Source organism: Choloepus didactylus, chromosome 6 (genome assembly GCF_015220235.1).
Source record: "Choloepus didactylus isolate mChoDid1 chromosome 6, mChoDid1.pri, whole genome shotgun sequence".
NCBI classification, from domain to species: Eukaryota; Metazoa; Chordata; class Mammalia; order Pilosa; family Megalonychidae; genus Choloepus; species Choloepus didactylus.
The window spans coordinates 35,524,503-35,541,378 of record NC_051312.1 but is presented as its reverse complement, the minus strand read 5'-3'; the positions used below and the strand labels follow the sequence as shown (position 1 = coordinate 35,541,378).

The following is a 16,876-nucleotide window of genomic DNA, read 5'->3' as shown; positions in this document are numbered from 1 at the left end:
AAGGCCATAAAGTGTCCAAGGTAAGTCATCAGCAAAGGGTACCTTCACTGAAGGATGGCTATTAGCGTCTGGAAAAACTTCTTTTAGCTCAGAAGGCATGTGGCTGGTGTCTGCTTGCTCCCAGGTTGTGTTTCAAAATGGTATTCTACAAAATGTCAGCATCAGCTTTCAACAGCTGTCTTCAAAATGGCTCTCTAAGCTGCAGCTGCTCTTAGCTCCTGCCTGAGCTTTTATAGGGCTCCAGTAAACTCATCAAGAACCACGCTGAATGGGTGGAGTCACATCTCCATGGAAATAATCTGATCAAAGGTATTACCCACAGTTGGGTGGGTCACATTTCCATGGAAACAACCTAATCCAAAGATTCCAATCTAATCAACACTAATACATCTGCCCCCACAAGATTGCACTGAAGAACATGGCATTTTGGGGGACATAGTAGATCCAAACCAGCACAACTTGCAAGGAGATTGGAACTGCCATCTGTGGTCTAGACCAATTATAATTCACTTCATGTTTCTAGGGCTCACCTCCCCAACAGCCAAGGCCAGTTAGAGGAGGAGGAAAGGGATGGATGGTGGTTGTGTTGGCAGTGAATCGGCTTCACCTGGTAGATGTTTGATCAGAGAAGCAGGACCTTTCTAAGGGATATGAATAAGGGAATCTATTATAAGGATTAGACCTTACACAGCTGTGGAAGGAGTTGGACAAATGAAAGCCTGGAAAGCGGTGGTTAGAAGATCAGAGAAAAATCACTAAGCAGTGAACATAATGTAAAGCTGGTGAGGAAGTCTATGGCAGGCTGCTGACTTTGGCCTGAAATTGCTATAGATCAACAGGGCATACAACCTGGAAGAAAAGCTGAATACAAAGTGGGTGAAAGGGGAACACACCACAGTGGTGTCCTGTTTTGTTTTGTTTTTTTTTTTTTAAGCAATTTTATTGAGATATATTCAATACCATACAATCATCCAAAGTATGCAATCAATTTTTCACAGTATCATTATATAGTTGTGCATTCTGGTGTCCTGTTATAAGAAGCTGGTGCCATGACCTCAGACTGGCATATATGCCTCATCTAGAACTCAGAGATGCTGAAGGAAAAGACTGACTGGAGGTAGAGGAGCTGTGGATTTGGCTGTGGCCCCACACTACTACATGAACAAAGAAATCAGCAAAATGTGTGAGAGCTATGATGGCACCTGGTGCTTTTCATTGACCTTCAGAGCACAATGGCTGCTGTTTCACTTCTGCCTTCCAAATCTTATGTACATTTCTTTTCTGGCTAACCCTAATCCAGAACCATACAGGAAGCATATTCTAGGAAGTGTAGTTGCAGTTTAGCTAAATTGACCCAGTATAAAACCACCACATCTGCCTTCTAATTCCTGAACCAGAATTTAACTGATGAACAGTAATTAGCCATGTGAAAGTGAAAGAGGTGGGATTTTGGGGGAGATAGTTCCAAAGGGCACCTAGGAGAAACAGATAGCTTGTGCAAAGGTATGAAGACAAACAGTATGAATTTTATGTGTGTGAGTGTGACAGGAAATGGGGGCAAGGACAAGTGATGTTAAAGATAAACTCTTAGGCAAGTTGTACAAGAAGCCTAAGCTGGGGTCTGGAGAAACTTACATATTATGTTAGGGAATTGCCTATTGAAAATGGAGAGCCATAAAAGGATTTTAAGCAGGGAAGTAAATTGTGCTCTCTCCATTTTTTTTTTAAGGTTGTAATTTTAGAAGGATCAGTTTTGTATATGTTGAAGGATGGATTTGAAAGAGGTAAGATTGGAGTCAGGAAGTACTAGTTGGAAGAGGTGTGGAGCTGACCCCAATCTGCAGTCATAGGGATGGAGAGAAAGTGAGATAATGGAGAAGTAATTAATAGTTAATACTAGGAGATCCTAATGATTGGTTAGATGTAAGAGATGAAGGAGGGGGAAAGTCAAGGATGATGTCTTGGTCTTGATTTCTAGTTTAGACAGCTTGGTGGATGTTTATATCACCATCTAAGATAGAGAACCCAGAAGGAGGAGTGGGTTTACAAAGAGAATATGGGAAGTTGAATTCCTCTGTTTCAAATCCCATTTGTTGAAGAGGGAACTAAAATGCCTGCTGTGATTATACAGAGGATGGGAGTCATTTCATATATTGTTAACCAATTATTTCCTCAGCAATATCTCTTTTGATGAGTTTTCTTGTTTTTTGTACATGCCCCATGGACTGCTCTGGTTTTTCTACTGTAGGAGATCTGAAACCTTGTACAATTTCAGCCCAGACTTGCCTTTATCCAGTGGAAGATCGGCTGAGCTCTGAGTCCACTGCTTGTTTTTCAGCACCTCATCCCAGCCTTGACATGCTGTAGCCCCTGGTCAAGTTCAGAGTTTCCATATTCCAGACTCTCCCCTCATTCTGAATGGCAGGAAAAACATTAAGACTAGTTTCTCTTTTTTCTCTGAAATAATGTTCAGGGAATTCTCTTAAGTAATTGTTATTATAACTATGATATAGAAATTATAATTGTATTATTATTATTTGCTGGAGATCTGCTACATGCCAGAAATGTGCTTGGTTCTTTACATATTTTATTACTAATCCTTATACTGGATTTATGTTTCTAAAAGATCTCTACAGCTGCAGTGTGAAGAATGGACTAGAGAGATAAGAAGATTGGTCATGAGACTAGTAAAGGTGGATGCTGCAGTAACTGAGGCAATCTGATGGTGACTTTGACTATAGTAGTGGTTGTGGAGATAGAGAGAACTGATCAGACAAGATATATTTTGGAGATATAGTGGATAGACCTTCATTCTGGCTAATTGGCTGAGTAATGATTAAGTGAATGAATAAACGAAGACAAATGAAGGAATGATCTGGTCTGCTTTCAGCATTTATATTTATGTTTATATGTATATGTTATATCTTTCTGCTAAACTCTATTGCAATCTCCTTTGAAAGCAGGAGCCAAGTCTTGTACTTCTTTGTGTCCTCCCTCCATACACCCTTACCTATCACCCATGATGTACCCTGAGAGGTAAGCACCATGGTAGCCCCATTTCTTAGGCAGGAAACTAGGGCTTTAAGAAGCTATGAATCTTCCAAAATAACTGACTTCGTTTTCAACAGGGTATGGAGAATTTCAAGCATCAGGGGGCTCTCAAAAACAGCAGTGGAGGTTATGGTGAAAGCCATTTAGGAGGAGATTGATATACAGACTAAAGGCCAGATAGTTTGAAGGAGAGCATAGGGAAAGAGAGAGCTGGGAGGAGCCTTCTTAGGATCAGAACAAATATCAAACACTTATCTTCCAGAACTATTCCTTCAAAGGATCCTGAATTTCATTGGATTAATCTGTAGAGCAATTTATGCCCCAGGGCATTGTTGAAAACAATAGAGCAATTAGTCTGTAATTAGTGGAGCTTGACACCTGGATATGGTCAGGGAACGAGACAAAGAGAGACCTGATAAAACCACTGTCATCCCAGAGTAGCTGGGGGTGTATACAAAGCTGTGCCTCCATGAGGAGAAACATCAGAGGTTAACACTCTGGAGTGGGGGGTGGGGGTGGGGGAGAAATAGACAACTAAAATAATCCAGCCAGTCACTAAACAAAAAAAACAAGCAAATAACAATAACAAGCCCCAGAATGGGGGACCAGTACCCAGGGTTGCCACACTATATTAACCAAAATGTCAAGTTTTCAACAACAACAACAACAAAAAATTGTGAGAAATGCAAAGAAATAGGAAAGTATCACACATACACTGAGAAAAAATTTGGGCAAAAGAAACTGCATGTGAGAGTAAGCAGATGTCAAATTTAACAGGAAAAGACTTCAAAGTAGCCATTAAAAATATGTTCATAGAACTAATGGAAACCATGATTAAAGAAGTAAAGGAAGCTATGTGGACAATGTTACATCAAATAGAGAATATCACTAAAGAAATAGAAACTGTAAAAAAGAACCAAATAGAAATTCTGGAGCTGAAAAGTACAATGAATGAAATAAAAAATTCACTAGAGGGGCTTAACAGTAGATTTGAACTGGGAGAAGAAATAATTGGTGAACTTGGAGATAGATTGTTAGAGATTATGCAATCTGAAGAAGAGAGAAAAAAAGTGAGGAAAAATAAACAGAAATATGGGACACCATCAAGTGTACCAACATTTGCATAATGGGATTCCAGGAGGAAAGAAGAGAGAGAAAGGTGCAGAAAAAATATTTGAAGAAATAGTGACTAATAATTTCTCAAATTTATTGAAAAACACTAAACCTACCCATCCAAGAATCCCAGCAAATCCAAGTAGAAAAACACAAAGAGATTCATAAACATACACATCGTAGCAAAAATGCTGAAAGTCAAAGACAAGGAGAAACTCTTGAACGCAGCAAAAGAAAAATGAGTCATCACTTACAAGGCAACCCCAATAAGATTAATGGCTGACTTCTCAGATGAAACCATGTGGTATAACACAGAAGTCAGTAGTATAACACAGTCAAAGTGTTCAAAGAAAAAACTGTCAATGAAGAAAGCTATATCCAACAAAGCTATCTTTAAATAATGGATATGAAATACATACATTCCCAGTAAACAAAAACAGAGAATTTGTTGCCAGCAAATCTACCTTACAAGAAGTACTAATGGAAGTCCTTCAGACTGAAAGCAGGTGACCCCAGATGGTAATTCAAATCCACACAAAGAAACTAAAAGCACTGGTAAAGGTAATTATGTCATTATACAAAACAGTATGAATGCATATTTTCCCTCCTTTCTTCTCTTAACTGAATATTTTAGTTTGCTAAGTTGCTCAAAGCAGATACCATAAAATGGGTTGACTTTTAACTATGGGAATTTATTAGTTTACAAGCTTACAGCTTTGGGGCTGTGAAATGTCCATGTCAAGGCATCATCAAGATGATGCTTTCTTCATGACAACCAGCTGCCAATGATCCTGGACTCCTCTGTCATATGGCAAGGCACACGGCAGCATCTGCTGGTCTCTCCCTTCTCTTCTGGGTATCATTGATTTCAGCTGCTTGCTTCTGTGACTTTCTCTGTCTTTGTCTGAATTTCATTCTCTTACAAAGGACTCCAGCAAGAGGATTACGTCTCACCCGGGCCTTAGCTGAAATAACCTTATCAAAAAGATATTGCTTATAATAGGTCCACACTCCCAAGAATCGATTAGCTTTAAGAACATGATTTTCTGGGGGTACATGCAGTACCAAACCACAATACTGACTTAAAAATCAAATGCATAAAATAATATGTAGGAGTTCTCCGAGGGATGTAAGAAGGCGGTGGGGAGCAACAGAGACCCATGGAGATGTTGCTTCCAAGAGCTGCTCAAGATGACCAGCTCTAATGAGTTCAAGCTGAACCAGCCACCCAAGGATGGCATCTCCTTGGTGAAGTTCAGCCCCAACACCTCCCAGTTCCTGCTGGTCTCCTCCTGGGGCACATTCATGCACCTGTGTGATGTGTCAGCCAACTCCATGCGGCTCATGTACCAGCACACCAGCGCGGCCCTGGACTGCGCGTTCTATGATCCAACACATGCCTGGAGTGGGGGATTAGATCATCAATTGAAAATGCATGATTTGAACACTGATCAAGAAAATCTAGTTGGAACCCATGATGCCCCTATCAGATGTGTTGAATACTGTCCGGAAGTGAATGTGATGGTTACTGGAAGCTGGGATCAGACAGTTAAATTGTGGGATCCCAGAACTCCTTGTAATGCCAGAACCTTCTCTCAGCCTGAAAAGGTGTACACTCTCTTGGTGTCTGGAGACCGGTTGATCGTGGGGACAGCGGGCCTCAGAGTGTTGGTCTGGGACTCTGGGAACATGGGCTATATGCAGCAGTGCCGAGAGTCCAGCCTCAAGCACCAGACCTGCTGCATACGGGCCTTCTCCATATGCATACGTGTTAGGCTCTATTGAAGGCGGGTGGTGGTTGAGTACTTGGACCCAAGCCCTGAGGTACAGAGGAAGAAGTATGCCTTCAAATGTCACAGACTAAAGGAAAATAATATTGAGCAGATTTACTCAGTCAATGCCATTTGTTTCATAACATCCACAATATATTTGCCACAGGTGGTTCTGATAGGTTTGTAAATATTTGGGATCCCTTTAACAAAATGTGGCTGTGCCAGTTCCATCGGTATCCCACTAGCATCGCCTCACTTGCCTTCAGCAATGACGGGACTGTACTTCAATAGCATCATCATATATGTATGAAATGGATGACACTGAACATCCTGAAGATGGTATCTTCATTCTCCAAGTGACAGATGCAGAAACAAAACCCAAGTCCACCTAGTCACCTCATGAAGGTGATTTCTCTGTGGAAAGCTGTTCACTTCCAATGAGCTTACTCCTAAGGGATGCGTCACAGTCATTGTGGATGTGTTTTTTAGGATGTGGTTTTCTCTGTTTTCTGTCTTGCAAGAAACTGGTCAGTGTGCCATCTAGTGCTTGTTGTTTGTAGGATTAGAAGCTTGTGTGTTCTTGTGCACTACTCGGAAGAGCTATGTGTCCCTACTCCCTCCAACCCCCCCACCCTCACCCCACCCCAGCAAGCCCAGTTGCTGTTTATGAGCGGCTTGTTCTCTTTTTGTATTATAATCTAAACCTGTTCTTTCTATGCTACCTAATAAATCAGAGATTCAGAACCCTTTAAAAAAAAAGTAATATGTAAATAAAGTATTGTTGGGCCTATAACATGTAGAAATGTAATATATCTGTAATATATTTGCCAATGACAGTACAAGAGGTGGGTGGGAGCAAAGCTGAATGGGGATAAAGAAATGATTACAGATGGTAAAGTAATAATTATAAAAATGTATTATTAGATTTGTGATATTAACAGATATATATATCAATAATACTACTGGGGGGGTAATAGAGATATATAAGAGTAACATTTATAGCTCTCACTAGAATTAAACAAAGTTGATTCTGATAAGTTAAGATATATTTGGTAAGTACTGGAACAACCACTAAAATATTAACTCAAAAAATACAGTGAAAAAAATCATAAAGAAATTTAAATGATCCATTAGAAAATATTCACTTAATGCAAAAGAAAGAAGTAAATGAAGAATAGAAGAACAAAAAAAGACATGAGGCACATAGAAAAAAGTAAAGTGGCAGACTTAATCCAACCATATCAAAAATAACATGAAAACATAAATGTATTAAATAATCAATCATGAGACAGAGATTGTCAGACTGGATTTTAAAAAAAGATCAAACTACATGCTCTATACAGGAGGCATACCTTAAATTCAAAGTTACAAACAGGATGGAAAAAGATACATTGTGCAAACAACCACCACAGGAAAGCTGGAGTGGCTGTAGTAGTATCACATAAGATAGACTTTAAAATAAAAAATATTCCTAGAGATAAAGAGGGGCATTTTATAATGATGAAAGAGTCAACTCATCAGGAAGATACAAAAATTGTAAACATACATGCACCTAATACATAGATGCATAATAACAGAGCACCAAAATAAATGGAGCAAAAACTGACAGAAATGAAGCAGGGGAAATAGACAATTCAACGATAACTGCTGGCACTCCAATACCCCATTTTTAGTAATGGATAGAATAAGTAGACAGAAAACCAACAAAGAAATAGAGAACTTGAACCACACTATGAGTCAATTAGACCTGAGACATCTATAGAACACTACACTCAACAACAGCAGAATTCACATTCTTTTCAAGTGCACATAGAACATTCTCCAGTAAAGACCAGCTGTAAAACAAATATCAATATATTTAAAAGAATAAAAATAATACAAAGTATGTTCTCTGACCACAGTAGAATGAAAATAGAAATCCATAGCAGAAAAAATTTAGGAAACTCAAAATATGTGGAAATTAAGCAATACACAATTAAATTACCAATGGATCAAAGAAGAAATCAAAAGGGAATCAGAAAATACTTTGAGATGAATGAAAATGAAGATGAAACATTGTAAAATATCTGGGTTGCAGCTAAAGCAATGATTAGAGGGAAATTTATAGCTGTAAATGCCTATGTCAATGTTATATAAATGAGCTAAAGATGGCCTCTGTGTAGTGGCTACCTGTGTTGTTTACTTCTTCATAGCATCCTGGTCTGTTAAAACAACAACAATCTGCTGAAACCAATCTCTTAAACATCCAGCTGTTTTAAAAATAATCCAAATAAGCATTTTTAGCCATTTAGAGTTAACCTGCTTTTCATAGCCTGTGAAACTGCACCCAACATCTGCTCACTATTGACAAGATAAAATTACATTTACAAGGCTCCACGTCACTTCAGCCCCCTTGGAGCTCTCTGGCCCGGAGGCTCCCCAACATTGTGATTATGTGACATCACCTAGACCTGTAAGCCCCCTCCTCCTGCTTGCTTTCCCTCTTCCTTAGGAGTTTTGAGTTTTCCCTTGTTCTGCTTCCCCTTTGGTGGAAGGTTTCTGCTGTGAGGGGCTGACCCTCCCACTGCAAGCCTGTCAAAGCGGCCCCTCCAATAAATAGCTTATGTGTTACTACCATCTAGTGGTCAATTATTTTCTTGGTCAACTCATCCTTAAATTTGAACACTACAATTAAGAAAAAAGAGACATCTCAAATCAATAACCTAACCTTCCACCTTAACACATTGGAAAAAGATCAAACAAAAACTAAAGCAAACAGAAGGAAGGAAATAATAAGATTATAGTGGAAATTAATGAAAGAGAGAATAGAAAAGCACTTTAGAAAATCAATGAAATCAATAGCTGGTTCTTTGTAAAAATCAACAAATTTGGCAAACTTTTAGCTAGATTGATGAAGAAAAAAGAGAGAAGACTCAAACTACTTGAATAAGAAATAAAAGAAGAGACAGAAATTTCTTTATACAGAAAAGGATTATAAAGGAATACCATGAACAAATTGATAAACTATATAAATTGGACAAATTCCTAGAAAAACATGAACTACCAAAGACTGACTCAAGAAAAAATAGACAATCTGAATAGACCTATAATAAACGAAAAGATAGAATCAATAATGATAATGATAATAATAATAATAGTACCCACAAAGAAAAACCCAGGTCCAGATGGCTTCACCATGTATTCCCACCAAATATTTAAAGAAGAATTAATACCAATTCTTGACAAATTCTCTTAAAAAATAGAAGGGGGGGGGGACTCTTTCCAATTCATTCAATGTGGACAGTATTACCCTGATACCAAAAGCAGACAAAAGCAGACAAGAAAAGAAAATTACAGACCAATGTCTTATGAATATAAATGCAAAAAAATCCCCAACAAAATACTTGCAAACTGAATACAGTAACATATTAAAAGAATTATACCCTGTGACCAAATGGACTTTATCCCAAGAATGCAAGACTGGTTTTTACTTCCAAAAATCAATTAATATAATACATCATCTCAATAGAATAAAAAACAAAAATGACATGATCATCTCAGTAGACTCAGAAAAAACACTTGACAAAATTGAATAATCTGTCATGATAAAAACACTCAATAAACTAGAAATAGAGGGAAATTTCTCAACCTCATAAAAAGCATCTAAGAAAAACCCTTCATACTTAATGGTGAAATACTGGATACTTTCTCACTAAGACAAATATGACTGCTTTCACCATTTCTATTCAACATTGTACTGGAGGTTCTAGCCATGGCAATTAGGCAAGGAAAAAAAAAAAGAAGAAGAAGAAATCCCGATTGGAAAAGAAAAAGTAAAACTATCTCTATTCACAGACGATATGATCTTATATAGAGAAAATCTGAAGGAAAACACTAAAAAACTATTAGAATTAATGAACAAGTTCAGCAAGACTGCAGGAAACAAGATAACTATGCAAAAATCAATTGTATTTCTATACTCTTGCAATGAATAATTTAATAAAATTCCATTTAAAACAGCATCAAAGAGAATAAAATACTTTGGAATAAACTTAAAAGAAGTGCAAATTTTATACTCTGAAAAGTACAAAGCATTGTTGAAAGAAATTAAAGAAGATCTAAATAAATGAGAAAAAATCCTGTGTTCATGGATCAGAAGACTTAACATTGTTAAGAGAGAGTGTGCTGGTTTGAATATATTATGTCCCCTTAAAGCCATATTCTTTAATGCAATCTTGTGGGGGCAGACTTATTAATCTTTTTGATTAGGGTGTGACCTCTTGTTTGAATGTTTCCATGGAGATTTGACCCCACCAGTTCAGGGTGGGTCTTGATTAGTTTACTGGAGTCCTTTAAAGGGAGCTCACACAGAGAGTAAAGGGATGAAAAATGCCCTGGGATAGGCTAAGTCAGGACACCCAGATGCTTCGGAGCTGACAAAGATGCTAAGAGATGCTTGGAGATGTAGACAGAACGACGTTTGGAGATGCTAACCTAACCGATGAAGCCTCAGAGAAGCAAAGAGAGGACTCCCAGACACTTAGAAAGAAAGCTACTGGAATCAGAAGCTGAAAGCAATGCAACCCCAGGAGCAAAGAACCAGCAGACGCCAGCCACGTGCCTTCCCAGCTGACAGAGGTGTTCTTGATGGCCATTAGCCATTCTTCAGTGAAGGTATCCTCTTGTTGATGCCTTAGTTTGGATACTTTTATGGCCTTAGGACTGTAAATTTGTAACCAAATAAACCCCCTTTATAAAAGCCAATCCATTTCTGGTATTTTGCATAATGGCAGCATTAGCAAACTGAAACAGAGTGGTATGTCCAAAATTGATCTACAGATTCACCACAACCTCTATCAAAACCCCAGCTGGCTTTTTTTGTAGAAATCAACAAGCTGATTCTAAAATTCATATGGGATTGCAAGTGAACCAGAATAGCCAAAACAATCTAGAAAAAGAACAAAGTAAGAGGACTCACACTTCCTGATCTCAAAACTTACTATAAAGCTAATCAAGATTGTGTGCTACTGGCACAAGGATAGACATATAAATCAATGAAATAGAATTGAGAGTCCAGAAATAAGGCCATTCCATGGGGAAAAAATATCTTTTCAACAAATGGTACTGGGATAATTGGGTAATGGCAGGCAAAGGAATGAAGTTGGACCCCTACCTCACACCATATACAAAAATTCACTCAATATGGAGCAACTTCTAAGAGGTAAAATTATAAAATTATTAGAAGAATATATAGGGGTAAACCTCATGACCTCAGATTTGGCAAAGGATTCTTAGATCTGACACCAAAAGTACAAGTGACAAAGAAGTATATTTGAATTGGACTGAAAACCTTTGTGCAGCAAAAAATAACATCAAGAAAGTGGAAAGATACCCCATAGACTGGGAGAAAATATTTGCAAATCATATATGTGCTAAGGGACTTGTATTCAGAATATATAAAGAACAGTTACAACTCAATAATAAAAAGACAAAAAACCCAACTTAAAATGGGCAAAAGACCTGAATAAACATTTCTCTGAGGGAGATGAACTAATGGGCAATAAGCACATGAAAAGATGTTCAGCATCTTTAGTCATCAGGGAAATGCAAATCCAAACCACAATGAGATACCACTTCATACCCACTAGCGTGTCTAGTTGTCTTTCTCTTCTCACTTATTTATTTTTCTCCCCTTTCTTACTTTCTTTTGAATTTTTCTTGTTTTTCCCTCTATATGTGTTGTCATATGTTGTATTTACTCTACATAATGTTACATGTTCTGTTTCTCTTTGTTGTAGTTGTTATACGAGAAATTATAACACACATACATAACTTATCAGAGTCTACAATTAAGTACCCTCCTTCCAAAAAAACATAAGGATGTTAGAACAGTTTTAGTCCATCAATCCCCTTTAATTTATCAGCTACTTTGTTAACATTTTTAAATTTCACAAGGATTATTCTTTTGTTTTATACATGCAACATTTGCTAAGATTTACCACATATTCATTGCCTTCTTTGCTCATTCTTTCATACATCTTGCAACTTCTCTTTGAGAACACTTTTCTTCTGTGTGTAGTAGTATAGTTTTTCAATGTCCTTTGATGAGGGTTTGCTAGTGACAAACAGTTTTTGTTTGCCTGAAAGTTGTCTTTATTTTGCTTTATTTTTGAAAGTGTTTTCACTCAGTAAAGAATTCTAGATGAAAAGTTATTTTCTGACTCCCATTGTTACTGTTGGGAAGTTAACCAGCTATCAGTTGCATTGTGGCTCCTTCAAAGATGATCTGTTTTTTCTCTGAATGCCTTTAAAAGATATCTGTTGTCACTGATTTTCTGAAGTTTCAGTATTTTATGTCTGGATATTGATTTCTTTATCTTATTTTGGATATGTTGGGTTTCCTGAATCTGTGGATTATGCCTTTCATAAACTCTGGAAAGTTCTCAACTATTAAACCATCATATAGTGCTCTGCCCCATTCTCTCTCTCCTGTTCCTCCACAACTCAAATGTATGCTAGGCCAACTTGCTCTTTCTCAACGTCTCTGACTTGTTTTCATTTCTTCTTTTTATCTCTCTGTGCTATGTTCTGGGCCATTTCTTTAGGTCTGTCTTCCTGTTTAACTCTTCAGCTAGGTCTAATATGTTACTAATTTTATCTACCTGAGTTTTAAATTTTAAGATTTTTTTATTTGTAGAAGTTCCGGAAAATTATTCTTCATAACTCAAGCTATCTTTTATTTATTTTGTAAACATAGTAAACATTATTTTATATTCTGTTTTAAATTTGTGTGTGTGTATAAATTATAATGCTGCCATTATGCAAAATACCGGAAATGGATTGGCTTTTATAAAGGGGGTTTATTTGGTTACAAATTATATATATATATATATATATATATATATATATATATATATATATATATATATATATATCAGTGTGGGTCTGTTACTGGGCTCTCTATTCTGTTCCACTGATCTATTTGTCAATTCTTTCACTAACACCAAACTGTCTTGTTCACTGTAGTTTATCGTAAGTCTTGAAAGTGAGTAGCATCAGTCTTCCGACTTTGTTCTTCTTCAGGATTGTGTTGCCTCTTCTGGGTCTTTTGCCTTTCCATGTAAGTTTTAGAATCATTTTGTCAATATCCACAAAATACCTTGCTGAGGGTTTGATTGGTGCTCTGTGGATGTGTTTGTTTGTGTGCGTATATTTCCAGTATTTGACATCTTTGCCAATCTGTTTCTGTTCTTTATTGTGTCTCTCATGCATTATGGGTTTAGCAGGTTTTGACTGTGAGCTATTCATTTTTCTGGGAAATGTATTTGTTGGAATTCTATGAAGAATTGGATGAAGATGGGTTGCTCAAGAGAGTATTTGTATTTGTTTCTACTAGGCATCTGGAGACACTAAAAAAAACCCTCTATAAACTGGATTCTCTTAAGTTTTTTTGAGCCAGCAGTTGCTGTGGATTTAGTCTGGAAATTTGGGTGAGAGCCAGCTTTTGGTTGCAACTTCTTAAGTTTCCCCTTCATTAGCACCAAGGTTTTAGACAAGTTTCCTTGAAGTCCCCTGGAGGTAGAGAGTGGATGTTTATTTCCAGTTTCCTCTTACATGGAGGGTTTAGCTTTTTGGAATCCCAGCTGTATTGGAGAAGAGTTTCCGGTTAGATTCTGCTCATTAGAACAGCCCTGGGATTTGTATTCTGGTCCCTAAGCCCTGTGAGGCTGGGAAAATAGAAGCTTAAGAATATCTAGTTTAGCAAATGCCTCAATGTGTAAACCAGCATCAGAACTTCTTTCATCTCTCCTTACTCGGTCCCATGCCTGAATGTTCCTTAGTCTGATCCAGCTACTGCATGTGTTCATGACATTTTTTGTTTTATATTCTTCTATGCACTTTTCACCCTAGTGTCTGGGCACCCTTCATTCATTCAACAAATTCTTATTGAGCACTTACTGTAAGCCAGGTACTATGCAAGTCTAGGGTTATAAAAAGTGAATAAGATAGTCAGTGTTTCTCAAGGGCTTAACATAGCAGGCTTTCATTTATTGAAGAAATAAATGACTAATTAAAAACATATTGTTGGTTTTAATCCAGAGAAGGACAAAGGAGAAAAGAAAAAAGGGATACAAACTCTCAGATAACTCCTGTTGACCTATGAAAAGATCTAACAAATGTTTCCAAGGATGACAGGAACTTGGCTATAATGCCACTGGGATTGGCACGGCTCTCCACCCATCCAGTTCTCAGGGATATACCTGTGCTGAGTTTCCTGTCATTTGGGGTGGTGGGGCATGGTGGATGAAAAGGGCGGGGCAACCCTGTCTTGGATGTGGGGCAGCACAATGTGGGTTTCCCCAAACCCAGAATACCCTCAGTTCACGCTCCTCAAATCTGCGGCAAGCCGTCATTAACAAGACGATTCCTGAAATTACTATGCTGCCGGAAGCTTTGGGAGGCAGGACTTGAAACTCAGAATCACCCCCCACAAATATTTAAGCTGTTAAGTGACTGCTCCCACCAGATGGCGCTGTAGCTCGGCCTGAATGGCTCTCGAGTTCTGCAGCCAGACCCAGCGCTCTGTTAGCCTGCTGTTCTGGCTCAGTGGAATCATTTCATTAACCTCTCAGTAACGTCACTCTGCATTTTGTAGGACTGAATTTGTTAGACTCCTGTTACTGCTTTTGACATGTACTGTACATGTATAAGGCTAGATCGTATAAATAATACGGAAACAAAGTGAAAACAGAAAATCTCTCTCCCCCAATCTTATCTTCCACTGTTACTTCCTGCAAAACTGCCAACTGCTTCTTGAATTCCTTCCAGAAAAAAATGTATATATCTGAATAAAAGCATATTTTCTCTCTCCTGTTTTTGTACATATATTTTACATAAAAGGGATCATACTTGTCCTCTGTTTGAGACCGTGTTTTCATATTAACATGTCTTGCAATATTTCCATTCGAACATATATGCATTCTCATATTAGTTCCACTCTAGTCGTGTTCCATAATTTATTTAACCACTCACTTATTTATAGCCATTGTGGGTGTTTCCAGTTTTTCGCTGCTAGAAACAGTGATGTAATGAATATTTTTTATAAAGATATAACATTGTTGAAAATATCCATACGGTAAACTCCATCGAGAGGGAGTGTTGGTTGAAGGGTACCGGTATTTTACATTCGAGGGATGTTATCAAATTGCCTTCCGGGAATGTTGCACGCTTAGCAGCACTGATTATAATAAAAACTTTTACATTTCCGTCAGGTTTATAAGTGAAGCGCCGTATCTCTTTGCTTTGTTTTGCATTTTCTTTAATTATGAGTGACACTGATCATCTTTGACCGAGATTCCCTGTGGAGTCTGCGCTTCCCGCGCCCGCCATGGGAGAAACCCCGCAGCGGTGCTCTGACTCCTCCTGTCCAGCAGGGGGCAGGAACCTCGTCCGCTTCCGCATGCGCAGTGCACTCGGTGTCAGATGCCTCCGAGCTCGGTTGTCCGCGCCTGGCTCCTCAGTCGCTCGCGCAGACCCGGTGCTGGCCGTGGTGGCTGCGGACGCAGCGCGATCCAACTTGGGCGGCCGTGGCGCGGGCCCTGCGGCATGAGTCGGTGACCGAGCGCGGGGCGCAGCGGAAGGCAGCGGTGGCCGAGGTAAGCGCGGCGCGGAAGGGCAGCGGTGCGGCCTGGTGGGCCCAGAGGTCCCGGCTCCGACCTCCCCCGGCCGCAGCCGCCCGGGAATCGGGGGTCGCGCGGAGGTTCCGCGCGCGGCGGGGACTGTGGAGGCCCGTGGGCTGTGAGAGGCGATCGCCATCGCTCCTGGGGCCGCATACAATTGCTTTCCACTTTTGCAACGCTGTGATTTCCTCATGCGCCTCTCATCCTTCACCTGGCCCGCCTGCTCTTCCCGATTTTTTTGGCTCCCACTTGTTTCCCTTGTCCACTCCTACCCTCGGTCCGCTCCTTTGATTTCTCCCGAGACCTGGCAGCTTCTTTGCCCCGCAGGAACCACCCTCCGCGGTGACCTCTCTCTTCCCGCTGCCACTCCTTCTTGCGAGCTTCGGGGATCAGTTTCCTCCCACGGGGATTTCTTGCGACTGTGGGCCGTGCCGTGGCGTGTGCCATCCCATGTGGTGCCAGGATGCCGTGGGCAGGACTTGGCACAAAGTGCCCCAACTCGAGAAGACTACTAGCTAGAACGGTGGCAATTTAGGCATTTTAGCTCTGGACATCGACTTGAAGCTCAGAGGCATATGGAGCTTTTGAGACTCGATTAATTAATTGGTCCATTTAACTCCTAATTGGGAAGGGCTAATCTGGAAGGGTCCTTGACTTATTTGTCAGAAAATACTGTCTTGAAATAGAAATACGTTAATTTGAATTCTTCTAAATCAATTAAAGTGCTCTAAGTTCTGAAACTGGACTTGGTTTGTAAATTTCAGAGTTCAAAGGCTATTCATGGTAATAAAATACATGATTCAGTTTCCATCCTTCCTTACTTCCCCTGACTTAAGCCTCCTGACCACATGTACTGGTTGGAATAGGTAAAGTTGCCTCTGTCAAGCTGTGTTGGCTTTGCTAATTGAGGAATGAAAAGGTCTGTCTAATCTAGGTTTTGAAAAGTAATTAGGGGAGGCAGCATGGCATGGTGGCTAATAGCTCAGGCTCCAGAGTCACAGGCTGTCATCCTCTGAATGCTAGCTTTGGCATTTTCTAATTTTGTAGCATTGGACAAATTCCTTAGCTCTTTCTCAGTCAGTAAAAAGAGGATAAACGTTTTATCACAATGCACTCTTATGAAGATTAAATAAGTTAACACTTATGAAGTGCCTACAACAGAACCTGACATGTATAAGTGTTCAGTAAAATTTATTATTTAATTATAGTAATTGTATTAATTATAATTCCCACAATCAAAGATTTTATTGGAAACCATTTTTAGGAGTGGTTAACCATGAA

General features: G+C 39.1%; 1 protein-coding gene and 1 pseudogene across 1 annotated transcript in view; both read left to right on the top strand.

Moving 5' to 3' along the window:
- The first annotated feature begins 5,352 nt into the window (after positions 1–5,352).
- On the top strand, positions 5,353–6,328 carry LOC119538651 (annotated as a pseudogene).
- Positions 6,329–15,408: 9,080 nt separating this feature from the next.
- The window catches only part of EXT2 (exostosin glycosyltransferase 2), a 173,127-nt gene continuing 171,659 nt past the window's right edge, over positions 15,409–16,876 (top strand). The window contains exon 1 of the mRNA XM_037838816.1: positions 15,409–15,571. The gene's annotated coding sequence lies outside the window, so the exon portion shown is untranslated. The remainder of the gene's footprint in view (positions 15,572–16,876) is intronic.